The 6,000-nt window shown below is 40.5% G+C and overlaps 1 long non-coding RNA gene across 4 annotated transcripts in view; it reads right to left on the reverse strand.

The window, feature by feature from the left end:
• LOC123479184 (uncharacterized) overlaps nucleotides 1-5,000 on the reverse strand; it is a 217,626-nt gene extending 212,626 nt beyond the window's left edge. For all 4 annotated transcript variants that reach the window (XR_006654719.2, XR_008426839.1, XR_008426840.1 and 1 more), the window contains exon 1: nucleotides 4,865-5,000. This is a non-coding gene — a long non-coding RNA (uncharacterized lncRNA). The remainder of the gene's footprint in view (nucleotides 1-4,864) is intronic.
• Nucleotides 5,001-6,000: the final 1,000 nt, after the last annotated feature.

A 6,000-nucleotide genomic window follows, 5' to 3' on the forward strand; every position in this document is an offset into this window, starting at 1 on the left:
AATGTTCTGGCAGTTCTGGTTGTTTTTTGTTTTGAGGTTAGTTGAGATCCTTTTTGTGGCTGTTCGAGAAGGTGAAGCATGTCTACATATACCTCCATCATGGCCGGAAGTCCAGGGAGACATTTTTATTATGTCTCACTTACAAAAGTATTCTTTCTTTGACTCACAGAGAGATACTCTATCTTTTAAGGCTGTATGCCTTAAAAATATTGTTTGGAATAAAAACTACTGTTTCTCAGGTGCAAAAATACAAGAGAGGCATGAAGATTGTCTCCCACAAAGATAACACATCACCTCTAAATACTTCAGCATGTACACTCTAAATATAAAGAAATTCTCATGCATAATTACCATATCATTATCACAAATAGAAATTCAACAATGATTTCATACTATCACAATTTCAACAATTCATTAATGTCCAATCCATATTAAAATTCCTATTATCCCAATAATCTATTTGATTGCTTTAAAAAACACCAAAACAGAATCCTATCAAGGTCAACCATTACATTTGGTTGTCTCTTTACTCTTTTTTTGTCTAATACTGCTCCTTTTCCATTATTTTCGCAGGGTAGGGGGAAGTCCCATATTCTGACTTTGTCTGAGAGCTTTCCTCTGATGTAATTTAACCTGTTCCTCTTTCCCATATATTTCGATAAATTGGAAATTGAGTCTGGAGACTAGATCAGATTCAAATTAAATCATTTTCGTGGAAATACTTCATAGGTGATTGTTTTTTGACACAATGAGAGCTCAGTTAATGTCAGGGTTCCTTGTTACTAGTGAGACAAAGTTCGATTACTTGAATAAGATGATAAGTTCAAGATCTCTCCTTCAAAGGTACCATCTTTTTTTTTGATATTTGTTAGAAATTTGAGATGTAATCCTTTTGGCATCAAGCAAATAGCTTATTCTCCAACAGATTTTAGCATCCATTGATGATTCTTTCCTGAATTAATTATTACACAGGGGTTAGGCTTTCCTCCTTATCACAAAAGTCAAGCTTTTAACATTTTTTTTTTAAAGGGAGAATGAAAAGAAGGGAAGAAGTAACAAGTCTCTCTTCCTGTAAAAATGCCTGTCTCGTGTCCTGCTTGGTGTGGCTCAGTGGACTGAGCATCAACCTGTGAACCAAAAGGTCACTGGTTCAATTCTTAGGGCACATGCCTAGGTTGCGGGCCAGGTCCCCAGTACGGGGCGCATGAGAGGGAACCACACATCGATGTTTCTCTCCCTTTCTTTTTCCCTCCCTTCCCCTCTAAAAATTAATAAATAAAATCTTTTTTAAATGCCAGTCTCTTAAAAGCAATAGCTGTGGCTTTCAATATTTTACTTGGGAATAGCACATTAAAAATTTTACTCTGTCCTTAAAGATCTTGAGCACCCACCCCTACCCTGGGGGGCAGAAAGACCTGGCCTAAGTCCCAGCAGGGGAAAGATGACAGGATAAAGAGGAATTGTGGAGAAAGAAAAATACATAAGGGCCTATTTCAGGTATTGTCTCCAGCTATAATTAGTTAGCAATCTTTTCAAATGGTAGTTAGAAAACCATCGATGAATGCTAAAACCAATGGGCAAAGGTTTGATGAGAAGCACAATTATTTACACAGTCTCAGCATACATCCCCATAAAGTACTTAATTTATAAAGTAAGAGAAGCAGTTTAAAATTGAGTAGCTTTAAAGTGCTCCAAGGTAACATCACCAATCATAAGACAAGCTGAAGGCAGGTGCACCTGGGCTACAACAAGAGTTCCATGCTTTTTCTGCCCAAAATGCAAACTCTGGATTTAGTCAGGCAAATCCAAGTTGAGGGCCGTGCTAGAATAACTCTTCAGTGTTCTTCCAAAGGATGAGGTCAAGAATGGCAAAGAGCAACAGAAGAACTATTTCAGATTAAAGGAGACTAAAGAGGCATAACAACTAAATACAGTGTGATTCTGGACTAGACCCTTTAACAGGAAAAAAAAAAGCAGCAGCCGCAGCAGCCATAAGGGATATTACTGAGACAATTTGCAAAACTGGAATATGGACGATAGATTAGAAAATAATATTATATCTGTGTTAAGTTTTCTGATTTTGAGAATTGTACTATGATTATGTGAGAACATGTTCTTGTCTAAGGAAAGATGCTCAGAAGTATTTAGGGATAGAGGGACATATCACCAACTTACCCTCAACAGGTTCAAAAGTATGTAGGCATAAATATATTTAGAGAACAAAGAATGAATATAGGAGGAAAATGCAAACAGTTGGTGAATCTGGATGCAGAGTACTATGTATGATTCTTGCAATTTTCCTTTAAGTTCGAAGTTATAGTCCCCCCGCCCCCCCACCATACTACGCTATTTCTGTTTCTTTCACTTTCCTTACTCTCTGCTCTAACATTCAGTCAGGACTTGTTAGAATACGTTGGGCTAGACACTTTCCCTCTGTAGGCCTCTGATTTTTTTAAACCTATGCGTAAAAGTGAAGTAGGCCCCTAAGGTTCTAGGATTCCAGGACAGCCTGCCAAAATGGAAAAGTCTGGGTTTTTTCTTTCACCTATTGGAATTCTGCTATCCACACGTCCAGTGTGGCCTTCATCTCCAAGTAGCCATTCACTTTTCTGGCTGATGCGGAAGCTCCCAGGGTAAGTTGAGTTCATTGTTCTCGAGTTTCCTCATCTCAAGATGGATGAGGTAAAGGGATGCAGACCCACATTTGGACAGGCGTACCCTCCTGGACTGTCAGGATAGGACACAACTAGCCATTTAAGGTCTCATACCTGACCATCTTTGCTTTGATTTCAGGCTCACAGAGCAGTTGTTTTTTCCTTTCTTTTTTTTTAAATCACAAATTGGCTTTTTGTGTGGTTTTCCTAGAGAGAGAATGAACAGACCAACAGAAAGTAACCTGTTTGTCTTGTTCTGGTTCTCTGGTGTATTCACAATGCCTGGCGCATAGCTTCATCACATGACTGACACAAACTTCCAGCTGCTTGACAGTTACGCGTTCATGACACGAATCAGGACATTGACTTTCTGGCCTATGCCTGGGCAGAGAGAGACCAGCTATCCTCTGGATGATGACCAGAATTATGATTCCGAATTTACGAAGCTGACAATCAGTCAATTTTCATGACATCGGCAAGGTCATGACTCCCCAGGGCCCACACTCGCTACAAGCTGACCCTCCTCTACAGCTCTTGTGTCTTGCCTCCTTTCTCAAACTGCTAACTGGACAAGAGTACCACATATTAGGTCTACATTTCTGCAGTTATTCACATGTGCCATATTTATATATTTTTTCTGCTAAAACTTATTTTTACTAATGTAGGAGACTCTTAGAATGAAAAGATAATTTGCACAGTTCCTTCCTCCTTTATAGTAGGATAGCCACATATCTGTTTCTTGTTGCTGCTTTTTGGTTTTGGTAGTTGATTCTCTTGACTCAATGGGTGATTTATGACTTCAGTACTTTACAATCAAAATCAAGAATTACCAGAAGACTCTCCACTATATAGTTTGTTTGTTTGTTTGGAAACCAACAGGGTGGGATCACGTTGAGAACCAAAGAGGAAGAGACTAAAGTTGGTGTTCTGAATTAAAGAGGTGAAACTGGCTTAGTCTGGTGGGGTGGTAACTTCCTGAGGCTGGGGAGAGAGTAAGAATGCTGTTGTTTCCAAAAGTCACCACCTGCTCTCAGAGTCCCCAGGGGAGGGCATCTGTGGGAGACAATGGCATGCGGACTCTAAGCGCTGCAGCTTGGAAGCAGCATTCGAGGTCAGAAAGGAAGACTGCTTAGAGCGGCCCTGTGGGGAAGGGAGCGCCCATCCCCATGGGGCGGCGGAGGGCGAGCTCCACAGCGCCATTGGCAATAACGGTGCCTCCACGGGCCTAGGACCAGGCTCTGCGCGCAGTCTAGCAGCAGGTTTGTCAAGGATTCTTAGGTGAACGCATGGGCTGGAGGCCACAGGGTCCTAATAATGACTGAAAACTGACTTCTTGCCTACTCTGAGACAGGTTTAATTTGTCTAGGAAAACATTTTTCTTACAATGCTGCTCAAATTTATTTCCACCATGTGGGAAATGTCTATGTGTGTGAACTAGAGCTGGAAGGGAATGTTAATTTGTTATGACTGTAGTTGGTTTCCCCCTCTCCAGACTTGCTTTAATGTTACTCATTCCATGCCCTGTGTTTTTATAATCATTTGTCTTCCTGACTAACATTATTCACAAAATAATATTCACATGTAACCAATGACTTTTAAATTACTTTGCTTTAACTTATAAATCTCTCGTAAAAGCCTGTTCCCTACTGTGTTTATTTCAAGTTGGTAAGGAATTATTGCTCAGGCCCAGCCCAAATCTGGCACCTTTCCCTTTCCTGAGACTTTATGAGTAGCCAGTGAATTCTAAAGAAACCTTCCAGACAACCCATTGATAAAGGAAGCAATTAATTTTATCAGTTGTAAATTACCATCATTAAATTACCGACATGAAAACAAGCCAATATTTTTATCTCTCCCCTTCTTCCTTCTCTCCCCAGGAGCCTGTTTAAAATGATAGCAAAGCGGTTAATGGTTGTGTTTATCAGGGGGCACTGCTGCTTCACGGAGGCTTGTCTGAGAGTAGAAACAGTTCCCCTGATCCAAAAGCTCCTCCTCTGTGTCTACTTGAGTGACCTTACCCATAGAGATGTCAACTAAAGATCAAATGAAGATTAATAAGCTCAGAGAATTGATTAGTCAATTTTTCCACTGTGGTATTGTATCAGTAAAATAAGAACTTCTGATCACGAGTGGGTAATGATATGTTGAAACTCCACAAATCTAGCTTAATGTCACAAGAAGCTTTGGTAATGCCATTGACAGAAGCTCACCTGTGTCTACCGCTTCGCCCACGAACACTTCCACATACACACCTCATTTCACTCCGAACACAACTGTGGTACGGGCAGGGCAGGCGTGACTGTTTTTACCTATCAAGTGAGAAAAGCAAAGTTCAGAGAATTAAAGCTGCTTGTCCAAGGCCACAGTCAGCAAGCAGCCAAGGCAGGACTAGAAGCCGAGAATAAAGACTCCCTTTTGAATGCTGTAGCCATTATGCCCGGCTGCTTCCTGGTTTGGCAACTGAGGGACTTGGTTGTATAGGTCTTGCTTTTGTGTTCTTTTCCCCATGGAGAGCTGGAGTAAGGGGTTTGGGAATTGACTCTGTGAAGAAGGAAAATGACTAAGGTAAAATGGCAGTAATTCCCACAGGAAACCATGGAGAAAGTGTTATGGCCTCAGATGTCTTTATACAGATGCACAAAACATTAGGAATGATCACAGTAAACATGGAATTTTAACCCAAGGGAACTATAATCCTACAGAGACATCAAGAAAACTGGGTGGTTGAGGATCTCACATAAGGTACGACCCAGTGGAAGTTGAATCATTGAAAAGAAATATCTAATAGTAGGGAAAGCAAAGTCACATGAAATGTCAAGAGGGTGTAGTCTTAATTGGAAATATGTAGATCTGAAATAGACACAGCAAAGGGCATTTAAGTGAAGCAAAAAGAGAAATTCTACCAGTGGAGTATGTTCTTAACCAAAAGGCTACAGCAAAGGTTAAGAAAGGCACACATTTCAAGATTGAACAGAGTAAGAAAGAATTCCAGTTTCTTTTCATAAGGTAGCCCTCTAGACCCATAAGAACTGCAGATCTGTTGGAGGAAAAATAGACGTTGGCAAAATTGCAAAAAAAAGAAAAAAGATAAAGACAACGATTAGACAAAATTCCAACTCCAATCATTTCTGATTTCTCCCATGACACACACCCAAACTAATCTATGAAAGTGAAGAAAGACTGGACACAGGCAATGCTCAAACTTGCCAAGTGGAGAGAAGGACAGATGCCAGAAATAGACCATTGACAAGCAATTAAATCAAGCCCCGAGTATTTAGCTTAGGGTTTGCCGTTCAGAATGAGAGCACTGATCTCCAGGGGGCCACACAAGTCACTGAAGCGAGCC

This window comes from Desmodus rotundus, chromosome 1, assembly GCF_022682495.2.
Source record: "Desmodus rotundus isolate HL8 chromosome 1, HLdesRot8A.1, whole genome shotgun sequence".
Taxonomy (NCBI): Eukaryota; Metazoa; Chordata; class Mammalia; order Chiroptera; family Phyllostomidae; genus Desmodus; species Desmodus rotundus.